Source organism: Bufo gargarizans, chromosome 1, assembly GCF_014858855.1.
Source record: "Bufo gargarizans isolate SCDJY-AF-19 chromosome 1, ASM1485885v1, whole genome shotgun sequence".
NCBI classification, from domain to species: domain Eukaryota; kingdom Metazoa; phylum Chordata; class Amphibia; order Anura; family Bufonidae; genus Bufo; species Bufo gargarizans.
The window spans coordinates 486429347-486441757 of NC_058080.1; positions in this window are offsets into that span (position 1 = coordinate 486429347).

The following is a 12411-nucleotide window of genomic DNA, read 5'->3' on the forward strand; positions in this document are numbered from 1 at the left end:
ATATTTCAGAGCTTAAAGGAAAAGGTACAGTCACAGAAAACTTTATATTGCAATTTGATATTTAGTTTGATAAATCAAGCATTTTATTTATCACCATTTTAAAATATAATATAGTTTAAAGAAATGTGTATTTAAAGGGATAAGAAGATTCTTAGCACAGTGGAGATCGGATGTCTTTCATCTGTGAGTCATTCATGGACAAATTAAAATATAGTCATGCTATGCATAGTAAATTCATAATTGTAATTTCAGCCATACAGTCATATTAAATTTAGCTGTACAATCTCCTTAAATGTTTTTTAAAGGGACACTATGATTTTTTTATTACATTTGGCAGCTCATGTCCAGTTTCAGACGAGCGAGTTCACTGCGGGAAACACGCTCCGTGTGGGAGCTGTATTTCCTGTTTAGGACACTGCTCATCTGAAGAGTGTAAACAGCATCATAAAGATTTATGAGGAGCTGTGTTCTCATCACTGCCATAAGTCATAACTGAAATCTCCTCCACCTCTATTGAGCATAGGTTTCAGTTTCTGGTGCACGGACATCACAAATATCACAAATGTATTAGGAGGCCTGTGTCTATTAATACATTTATTGCTACTTACACCAGTGGTATTATTACTGAGACTGGGGAGGTTAAATACCATCAAGGATATAATCAAATACATTATTTTCCAATAAATTTTTCCTCTGGAGATGCTGCAAATAAATTAAACTGCCAGGTTTTACTAGGCTATATATGCTAGTATGCAATATAAATTCCCCCTTTGGGTTTCTGGGAGAGATATTCACATTAGCTTTTTTAAGCCTATCTGATGCCAGCAGATGTTGCATATATTTTCTCAGAAACCAAGAGGAATGTTGCCTAGTCTACAACAGTCATTACATATATTAACTAGTCTCCATAATAGAAAAAGTACCAACTCAGAGTTTCCCCCAAAGGCCTCGCAACTAAGCTATCTCTTTCTCCTTTGCTCTATTAAAAGGCTTTTGTATTGAAAGAGTTAGTTGTAGATATAAGGTTGGCTTAGCTATTTTCCAAGGTTTACTAATTAAGTATGCTTAAAGGGCTGAGCAAGGACTGGAAGCATATACTATAGTTGTGAAACACTCAGCATTCTAAATCCTTTTGGAAAGAAAGTTGAATTAAACATGTTTTTCATGTGCAGATGTCTCATTATTTGTATGAAATGAATTGGAAAATATTTGGGCTTGTCAGAATTTACAGGGTTGTCCGCTTTTGCTATATTAATGACCTATCCTCAGGAAAGGTCTTCAATATCAGATTGGCAGAAGCCCAACTACTGTCATCCCCGTTGATCAGCTGTTTGAACAGAATTCAGCACCCCATAGGGGGGTTATGAGGAACTCCCTTGTTCCTATCCTTGGCAGTAGTAATTTTTGTCTGGGTGTTGCTGTGTTAGGACATCTGGTGAGCTCTAGCAAAGTATCATCTTTTACCTTGCTGTTTGTGCATATCTACAAGCGTTCAGCTTGAAAATAAACCTTGTTTGGATACTTTATTCTTCAGTGGAGCTGACATTGCCTTACATCGTGTAAGTACTGGTCTAATACAGACATACCCAGAATAACTGTCTCAAGAACCTTACATTTACAGCCTAGTTATTGAGTCAACGCAGTAAAGGCCTTCTTTCAATACTGATGATTAAAAGGTGTGTCTATCCTTCTTAGTAAGATGGCTTTCCGATTCCTACTTTTACACCATTTTCCACCTTTAAACTTTCTCCAGCAAACATATGGGTAACCATTCCAAAAAGTTGGAACTTAGATTGCTGATACACTCTCATTATGTTTTGTGGGAAAAGATTCAGTAAATACATTTAAATCTCTGCTCTTTCTATACCTAAGACTGCCCTCGCATATAACTATGAGTGACTGAGAGCTATATCTGTATACACAATGCTGTCAGTCACTAATAAAACCTCCCACATGAACAATGAAGTAAAAAAGAGGTATCTATGCAATAACAAACTGAATCTTTTCCCACAAAACTCTATATCAATCGGCTCAGCTCCTCCTGCATGCTACCTGCAGACTGCACCTTTGTAAGCCACTTTTTTCTGTAGTAGGGATTGTGTTCCCGTCTACCACAAGATAAACATTTCCACATTTATTCAGTTAGCTTTTGAGAATGTTGTTTTGATAAGCAATGTGAATGCTGATGATTTATTTACCTGACACCTTTCACATTCTAACATTAATCACTATAACAAAAATCACCTAGAAAACTATTCTTAATGCCGACTGCCTTTGCATTTTTTTCTTGTCTATTTATTTCAGATTTAAGTGTTTCATCTACATTGCTGTTGTTATAACAAAATAAATCATAGGGAAACAATTATAATTCTTCCCTGATACTCGCAAAATAGACTGTGCACAATGGTGCAGGTATTGGCTTGAAATGACAGGGATGAAGTACCGGTAATAAATTATAGGCAGCAATAGAACTGCTTGAGAGAACAAATATATAATATTGTGTGTAGGATGAGATATGAAGAATGTGATCCTCTACAAAATGGATCATTATCCTCTGTGCATGTCTTTATATTGCAGGGATATAATGCTAATCATTTATCTTTGCTTATTAAATATATCATAATTAGGGAAAACTATTAGGAAATTATACAGTAGAGGAATGACTCTAGATGATGTTTACTAGTAAAAAGATTTATCAGCAGACCTATTTGAGCTAATTTTGTAACCCTGTAGCCAGCATAAACTTAGCTGTCTAGACTGGGACTACATATATCACAGTCGCTTAGGCTGGATGATAAATTTGGTGCATGGCTACACAGTTTTATTTAACTTCATACCAACTATTGGTAGGCATGCGTTGCCACCGTATTTTAAACCAGACTTCTACCACAATTTTGGTGCAAAATGTTATATCCTGGGTCTTCCCTGCCATGCCTCTTCCCTGCTAAACCCAACCACCGTTTAGGTAAGCTACACATCCCCTTGGTGAGCTAAGCACAATGGATTTTTCATACTACATGTGCTCCACATTTTTACGCAATTTACAAAAAAGTTTAGGTGAAATCACTTTAATAAATGTGAGCCATTATGTTAGAGCACCTATTCTCTATATGTACCTGTAGACATCCATGGTATCCCCTTTTATTTATCCGTCCTTCATTGCAACTGTATGCACCATAACACATTTAAAAATAGAGTGATCAGCTTTCCTGCATTCATGGTTAAGTTTGCCATGGAGACTGATTGGTTCGCCTCTTCCGATCGTCACTCTTAGGGTAGTTTCACACCTAAAGAATTTTGATTAGTTTCCAGCAGCATTTTTTGGCATGTTTTCCTTAGTAAAGGCTTATCACTACCATTCAAATATGTACAGTAAGTGTGGTTACTATAAACCCCGAACAAAGCCACACATTGCCATAAAGCTTAACACGTTCAGGACCTTGGATGAGAATACACGCCCTAACTTGCAGGTACTTAACGCACTAGGACGAGCATTCTCGTCCTAGGGTTAATGCGCTGCCCCACAACTGCTGCCGCGATCAGCAGCAGGGGCCTGGCTGATACTGACAGCCGGGCCCCTGCTGTATCTGGCAGCATCGGTGAAAACACTGATGCTGGCAGATTAACCGCCTGTATGCCGCCGTCACGCTGACCGCAGCATGCAGGGGGTTTGCGGCAGCTTGTACATCCCCATCGGGTCCCCGTGCTGTGGTGACGGGGAACCAAGGGTTGCTATGGCATCCCCCATGCCTTGAACAGGCATCGGGACTGCCAGCTACGGAAGCCCAGGAGATCCAGCCCCAGGGCTGGGTCTCCTAGGCAACTGTTAACGTCTTAAAGTGTAAGACATTGACAGTTTAATACAGCACAATACAAATGTATTGTGCTATATTGAAACAGGGATCAGACTCTGTCCCTTTCACGAGGGTGTCAAGAACCACGCCTGACTCCGTTATACATGGGGTCAGGAAGTCGCAGCGGTTGGCTGCGCGCTCTATGTAGTAAGATAGGGCTGTTTCCTTATGGTAGCTTTCTGGGTTTGCTTTGCAACCCTATTTGGCTCACTCAGGGATCCGTAGCTCCTTCTCCTCAGCTGTTCCTTGTCCAGCACTCCCAACCTCCTTATATTCCCCTCTCACACTTCTCTGGTTGCCAGATATAGAGCTTCCTGCCTGGACTTCTATACTGACCCACTGGAGCTGTGTTGCTGCGTTCTCTGGTTGTTGGTCCAGAACGTTTCCCTCCGGATCCCTGTTGGACCTGTGTGATCTGCTGTGGTCGCCCACCTGGGTTTATGTGTTTGTCTGTATTGTCTGTCCTCTCCCTGGTGTTTCCCTCTTAGTGTCAGTGGTGTGGACTAGCGATCCCACCGGCCCGTTCACTATCTAGGGCTCATTTTTAGTGATGAGCGGCAGGGGCAATATTCGAATTCGCGATATTTCGCGAATATTTGGGCAAATATTTGCCATATATTTGCGAATTCGCGAATTCATGATCTCCATGCATTATTTTCTTGATTGCGAAAATTCGCATTAAAATTTTCGCATACAAATTTGCATGAACTGTTTTTTTCCCCCAAAAATCGAATATTCGCAATTACGAATATATTTTGCCATATTGTTTTGCCAAGTGCCGATAATCGCGATTAAAATTCGCAATTCGAATATTCGTGAGCAACACTACTCATTTTAGGGAAAGCCAGGGTTTAGGCACGTGATCGCCGCTTTTTAAATAGGGAAAAAAAGAAAAGACATATTTGGTATTGACACGTCTGTATCAACCGGCTCTAAAAATATATCATATGACCTAACCCCTCAGATGAACACCGTAAAAAAATAAAAATAAAATCTGTGCTAAAAAAACTTTTTTTTTGTCACCTTACATCACTAAAAGTGCAACACCAAGCGATCAAAAAGGCGTATGCCCCCCAAAATAGTACCAATCTAACCAGCACCTCATCCCGCAAAAAATTAGCCCTTACCTAAGACAATAACCCAAAAAATAAAAAATAAACTATGGCTCTCAGCCTATGGAGACACTAAAACATGATTTTTTCTGTTTCAAAAATGCTTATATTGTGTTAAATGTAAAAAGAAATATGAAAAAGTAGACATATTAGGCATCACCGCATCCATAACAACCTGCTCTATAAAAATATCACATGATCTAATCCCTCAGGCGAACACCGTAAAAAAATGAAATAAATGAAAACTGTGTAAAAAAGGTATTTTTTGTCACCTTACATCACAAAAATTATAATAGCAGGAGATCGAAAAGTCATACGCACCCCAAAATAGTGCCAATCAAACCGTCTTTTCATCCCGCAAAAATCTTACCCTACCTAAGATAATCGCCCAAAAACTGAAAAAACTATGGCTCTCAAACTCTGGAGACACTAATACATAATTTTTAAAAAAAGTAGGCATATTAGGTATCGCCGCGTCCATAATAACTTGCTCTATAAAAATATCACATGACCTAACCCCTCCTGTGAATACCGTAAAAAAATAAAAATAAAAACATCACAAAAAGTGTAATAGCAAGCGATCAAAAAGTCATATGCACCTTATAATAGTACCAATCTAACCGTCATAAAAATTAGCCCCTACACAAGACAGTTGCCCCAAAAATATAAAAAAAAATGGCTTTCAGAATGTGGAGTCACTAAAAACTTTTTTTTTTCCAAAAATGCTTTGTTATGTTAAACTGAAACAAACAACCAAAATAAATTTTCATATTTGGTATTGTAGCGTCCGTGACAACCTACTCTATAAAAATACCACATGATCTAACCTCAGGTGAATGTTCTAAATAGCAAAAAATTAAAACGGTACCAAAACAGCTATTTCTTGTTACCTTGCCTCACAAAAAGTGTAATATAGAGCAACCAAAAATCATATGTACCCTAAAATAATACAAAACTGCCACCTTATCCCGTAGTTTCCAAAATGGGGTAACTTTGTTGGAGTTTCTACTCTAGAGGTGCATCAGGGGGACTTCAAATGGGACATGGTGTCAAAAAACCAGTCCAGCAAAATCTGCCTTCCAAAAACCGATGGCATTCCTTTCCTTCTGTGCCCTGCCGTGTGCCCGTACAGCAGTTTACGACCACATATGGGGTGTTTCTGCAAACTACAGAATCAGGGCCATAAATATTGAACTTTGTTTAGCTGTTAACCCTTGCTTTGTAACTGGAAAAATGGATTCAAATGGAAAATCAGCCAAAAAAGTTAAATGTTTTAATTTTTTCATTAATTCTTGAGGAACACCTAAAGGGTTATCAACGCTTTTAAAATCAGTTTTGAAGACCTTGAGGGGTGTAGTTTGTAAAATGGGGTCATTTTTGGGTGGTTTCTATTATGTAAGCCTCATAAAGTGACTTCAGACCGGACTGGTCCTTAAAAAGTGGGTTTAATAATGTCAAGATTTGCTTCTAAACTTCTAAGCATTCTAACGTCCCCTAAAAAATTAAATGACATTCACAAAATTGTCCAAACATGAAGTAGACATATGGGGAATGCAAACAAATAACTATTTTTGGAGGTATTACAATTTATTTTAAAAGTAGAGAAATAGAAATTTGGAAATTTTTCCCAATTATTTGTGAATTTAGATTTTTTTTATAAATAAAAATTATAATTTTTTTACTCAACTTTACCACTGTCATGAAATACAATATGTGACGAGAAAACAATCTCAAAATGGCCTGAATAAGCAAAAGCGTTTTAAAGGATAAATGTCGTATATATATTTTTTTGGAGTATTGGATTGTGGTGATTAATATCACCTTGGTGGCTCTATTTCAACTTTTCACTGTGTATTCAATTACCCCTTAATTCCACATTTTTGTTCCCTGTACTGCCTACTTTTACCTGTGCTTAAAATAGGGTTGCTAGGCATGGTCCATCTAAACAGATAAACGGAGCATGCAGCGTGCAAGGTCAGATCACTGACAGCCAGGGACTGTGTGTAAATGATTAAAGCCAGGTCCTCCCCAGCAGCTGATAACAGTGCCTGGGCTGTGTGCACTTCTCCCTGTCCCTGCACTTGGCAGACGCTTCCTCACTCAGCAGAGCTGGAAAATGCAGAGTTGAAGCAGCGCACAACAGGGAAGGGAGATTTGCCATCTGCTCAGTGTATAAATGAAAGCAACATGTGGTAAGAGGACCGCTTTGTGCTGCAGGAGATTAACCCTTTAGGGGGGTTCTCGTTACTGACACTTTTGGGGGGCTATTGTTACTGGCTAGTGAGGGCAGGCGGAATTAGCCTCAGGGTGAGGGCAGTGCTAAGGGCTGAATCTTATTAAATACGGGGTAAGTCAGTCTAATAGTAACTGATTCTAGAATATCATGGTATTAGTAACTACATATTTGAAAATTTTAATTAGGTTCTAAATGTGACAGTTATTCTTTAAAGTTATCACCACATAAAGTGACATATGTCAGATTTGCTAAAAATGGCCTGGTCCTTAAGGTAAAAAAAAAATGGCAGGTTCCTTAAGGGGTTAAATAATTTCATCTTTATTAATTCATCATGAAAAATTAATAAAAATACATAAAACATGCAATTAATGCAGGTCAATATACCATATACGCCATAGTGCTATCACTAATACCACCACACACAAAAGATTCTTGCACTGATCATAAGTAGTGTATTTGCCACATTTGTAGCAGAAATTGTCTGGACCGTTAACACATTTGCGTTTAAAAACTGATAGCACTATAACAGATCACATCAGCCTGAGTGCGTCCGAACAGGTCTGGACATGTCCATTGGAATATCTCCAATATAATACATTAATATTATAACTGAATAGGCTTTGCATGTATAAGTTAACCCTTTAAGGACCTCATGGCGGCAGGCGCCATAGCCACCCGGTTTCTGCTATTTTAAATAGCAGAGACCCGTCGCACATGTATGTGATCAGCCATAAGGCTGTTTGCATACATTTTTCCTTTCAGATGCCATGGTCAAATGTGACCACGACATCTGCGCAGTCCGGAAGCGGAAGTCGTGCACTTCCGCTCCGGTAACAGCGTTCCCCGGGTGAGATCGGGGAACCTGTTACATTGATCTAATGCGCTGAAGCCTCCAGCAGAATTCGGTGCCCATTAGATGACCACACCAATACATTCCACTAGGTGGCATTATTGTATTGGTATAGTGCAAATGAAGTGTTCAATCTAATGATTGCCAGTTATTGCAAATATAAAAAAAAGTATAAAAAAAAAAAAAAAAGTTCAAAATGCCCATACTATTAAAATATAACAATATTAATGGCATACAGCAAAGTGCGTAACGGGGGAAAAAAAATAAAAGCAGCCAATTTGCCATTTTTGTCACTTCAACTACCCAATAATTTTTTTTTATAAAGTGAGCAAAAAGTCACACACACTTAAAATTGGTATCACTGTTAAGAACAGATTGTCCCGCAAAAAATGATCCCTCACACAGCCCTGTACACATAACTAAAAAAAAAGTTATAGGGGTCAGAATATGGTTATAAAAATATTAATTCCGCAAGAAAAATTATACAAGTGTGGTATCGTTGTAACCATACTGACCTGGAGACTAAAGATAACAGGTAAATTTTACTACATAGTGTACAGTGTAAAAAATAAAAAATTTCAGAATTGCGGTTTTTCCCAATTCTACCCCATTTAGAATTTTTTCCCGCTTCCTACTACATGGTATGCAACAGTAAATGGTGCCATTAGAAATTACAACTTGTCCTGCAAAAAATAAGCCATCATAAGGCTATGTGAATGGAAAATGGAAAAATGAAGACTATTGGAAAGCGGGGAGTGAAAAACGAAAACGCAAAAATGGAAAATCCCAGGGTCCTTAAAGGGTTAAAATCTAAATGTTTCAGGCAAATTCTGAGGTCATATTTGGAATCAGCGCTCTTATTTTAGTATAAATCACATGTTTTTCTCTCAGTAGCAAAATCATTGTTGCGCGGTGAATAAACTATTGTGTATTGCGCTATTACAATATGATACTGCCTGTATCACTAAACAAAGTCAAACTACATGAGCCTAAGAGGCAGAAGAATGGCCAAGCAAACTAGTTTGCAAATACCAGTATAATTCAGTAATATAGATCAGAGTGATGGCGCAATGCAAGCCCCAATGTAAGTTTCACCTTGCTTGTTATGGTTTGTACAGTTACTAATGCATATTTCACCTTTATAAACGAACCTAAATCAATAAGGTCAAGACATCCACCTGTCCATGATTAAACAAGTAAATTGTCTATTACCTCAATATGCTGTCTAATGGCGTCCACCACTCAGTAACGTCAGGGGCAGTACTTGAATATAGCGTGTCTTGTCACTAGGTATGTGCAGGGGTGTATCTATCACAAGGCAAACAAGGCATTTGCCTAGGGCGGCACTTGAAAAGGGGGCGGCAAAATGCCTTGTTTGCTTAGTGATAGTTACACAATATGCTAAATATATTTTTTGCCCCTTGTCCGATCCTTCATTATGCGAGCGGCATCGCCGGCGCCGCATAGTGAAGGAGTTGAAAAACTTACTTCCTCCCCCTCCTGACTTCCTCCCGACCTCCCCTGCCTTTTGCGTCCTCACGTTGCCGTTGTGACGTCACACGGAGGGGGAGTCACGGGCCGGCAACGCTAGGGTGAACCTTATCTCCTCCTGCACACGGTCACCGTGAACACTGAGGCCCTGGCCACCAATTCCCTGAACCTTGAGCCTGCTGTCTTCAAAAACGGTAAGTACTTAAATTACAGTAATTCACAAAAAATCAATTACTTAGTTGTTTTATGGGGTAAGGGGGTTGGGACCCGTTGGGTGGTTAGAGGGGGGAGAATTAGGGAGGGATTAATACTGTACTAACTCTAGCTGCACATTGTTTTTTAACAAGGAAGGGGTGGGTTAAATTTATATTAGGGGGTGCCCGAGTTTAGTCTTGCCTAGGGCAGCACAAAACCAAGATACACCACTGGGTTTGTGCCCAGCCCCCCCAAAACCCTTCCCAGGAGAACAAGCACTGTTGCGCTCCTTGGAACTCAAAAAAACCGAGGGCAGTTATTAGTATGTCTACACATGCTCTTAATACAAATATCATACATGACTGTCTGCAGAGAATAATATACTGTACAGATCTTATAGGCAAATAGCATTACAAGCAAAAATAATTCTAAATGGATAAATAGTGATTAACAAAATGCAAGTGCTCCCCTGGGGATGTGAATAGTGAATACATTCCAATATAAACTGATGAATAGTGATGGCCTTGCGGTTCGCAGCGAATTTTGAGTGTTCGCGATCTGCCGAACATGCGAACATATGGCGATGTTCGCCCACGCCATATTCTTTTGCATTGCGCCAAACTTTGACGCATGACACATCCATCAGGTGGGATAGCACAGACAATTGAGATGTTTCAGCACATGGACACACCCCCACCCAATAACAGAACTCGATCTGGCTGCCATTTTACATTCTGTATTTTGTCAGTGTAGGGAGAGGTTGCTTTGTGGAGCAGGGACAGGCTGTTAGTGACTAGGGATGAGCGAACTCGAACTGTATAGTTCGGGTTCGTACCGAATTTTGGGGTGTCCGTGACACGGACCCGAACCCGGACATTTTCGTAAAAGTCCGGGTTCGGGTTCGGTGTTCGTCGCTTTCTTGGCGCTTTTTGACGCTTTCTTGGCGCTTTTTGAAAGGCTGCAAAGCAGCCAATCAACAAGCGTCATACTACTTGCCCCAAGAGGCCATCACAGCCATGAATACTATTGGCATGGCTGTGATTGGCCAGAGCACCATGTGACCCAGCCTCTATTTAAGCTGGAGTCACATAGTGCCGCCCGTCACTCTGCTCTGATTAGCGTAGGGAGAGGTTGCGGCTGCGACAGTAGGGCGAGATTAGGCAGATTAACTCCTCCAAAGGACTTGATTATTGATTGATCTGCAGCTGTGGGTCATTGAGCTGCTGATACTCAATTGCTCACTGTTTTTAGGCTGCCCAGACCGTTTGTCAGTCACTTTTTTCTGGGGTGATCGGCGGCCATTTTGTGTCTTGTGGTGCGTCAGCACAAGCTGCGACCAAGTGCATTTAACCCTCAATGGTGTGGTTGTTTTTTGGCTAAAGCCTACATCAGGGTGAAGCTGTCACACCAAGTGCATTTAACCAGCAATAGTCTGTTTATTTTTTGGCCATATACTACATAAGGGGCAAGCTGCTCCTGTCACCAAGTGCATTTAACCCTCAATGGTGTGGTTGTTTTTTGGCTAAAGCCTACATCAGGGTGAAGCTGTCACACCAAGTGCATTTAACCAGCAATAGTCTGTTTATTTTTTGGCCATATACTACATCAGGGGCAAGCTGCGCCTGTCACAGAGTGCATTTAACCCTCAATGGTGTGGTTGTTTTTTGGCTAAAGCCTACATCAGGGTGAAGCTGTCACACCAAGTGCATTTAACCAGCAATAGTCTGTTTATTTTTTGGCCATATACTACATCAGGGGCAAGCTGCGCCCGTCACCAAGTGCATTTAACCCTCAGTAGTGTGGTTGGTCAAGCTGTCACACCAAGTGCATTTAACCAGCAATAGTCTGTTTATTTTTTGGCCATATACTACATCAGGGGCAAGCTGCGCCCGTCACCAAGTGCATTTAACCCTCAGTAGTGTGGTTGGTCAAGCTGTCACACCAAGTGCATTTAACCAGCAATAGTGCGGTTATTTTTTGGCCATATCCCAGTCTAATTCTGTCAGTAAATCTATACCTGTCACCCAGTGCCTAAATACTAGGCCTCAAATTTATATCCCGCTAAATCTGTCATTACCGCTGTACTGTTCTGGCTGGGCAAGTTATTTAGTGTCCGTCAAAGCACATTTTTTGTTCTGGGTTGAAATACAATTCCCAATTTAGCAATTTCCTAATTTAGTGGTTTCTGCTGTATCAGAGCTATTTGAAATCTATCCCTAAAAGGGTATATAATATTCAAGGTGCACATAGGGTCATTCAGAATAACTTCACACACACGCTACTGTGCATTTCCAAGTCTAATTCCGTCAGTAAATCTATACCTGTCACCCAGCGCCTAAATACTAGGCCTCAAATTTATATCCCGCTAAATTTGTCGTTACTGCTGTACTGTTCTGGCTGGGCAAGTTATTTAGTGTCCGTCAAAGCACATTTTTTGTTCTGGGTTGAAATACAATTCCCAATTTAGCAATTTCATAATTTAGTGGTTTCTGCTGTACAAGGCCTACTTTAAATACATCCCTAAAAGGGTATATCAGAATCAAGGTGCTGATAGGGTCATTCTGAATAACTTCACACACACGCTACTGTGCATTTCCAAGTCTAATTCCGTCAGTAAATCTATACCTGTCACCCAGCGCCTAAATACTAGGCCTCAAATTTTTATCCCGCTAA